Here is a 448-nt window from a genome sequence, read left to right as displayed (position 1 = left end):
TTCTCATCCAAATCCACTGACTGGATCTTGCTGCCTCATCTGACATGTCCTTTACAATTTTCCTCACACTCTGTCCACTTGCTCCTAACTCCCTTACCAAAGAGACAACAGACCTTGCTACAAATCCTCTACATCCTACTTCCACTGGACAAATCCTAACTTTCCATCCTCGCTGCTCTGCTTCTACCCCTAACTCTGCATACCTGAGCTTTTTCCTTTCATATGCTTCTTCAACTAAGGCCTCCCACGGAACCGTCAGCTCTATGAAATATACTTTCATTCTACTCCTAGACCACAAGACTATGTCAGGCCTTAGCTTTGTAATGGCTATTTCCTGGGGAACAACAAGCTTTCCTCCTTAATCTACCTGCATTTCCCAATCACAAGCAACCTCTAAGCTGCCTTGCCTTCTTGTTGTCTTACCAACTCTCTCTCCCTCTTGAACAAA

This window comes from Seriola lalandi, unplaced genomic scaffold (genome assembly GCF_002814215.2).
Source record: "Seriola lalandi dorsalis isolate HSWRI2012SDOR001 ecotype SW California unplaced genomic scaffold, Sedor1 jcf7180002054861, whole genome shotgun sequence".
In the NCBI taxonomy this organism is placed as follows: Eukaryota; Metazoa; Chordata; class Actinopteri; order Carangiformes; family Carangidae; genus Seriola; species Seriola lalandi.
Note: the sequence above shows the minus strand (reverse complement) of the source record.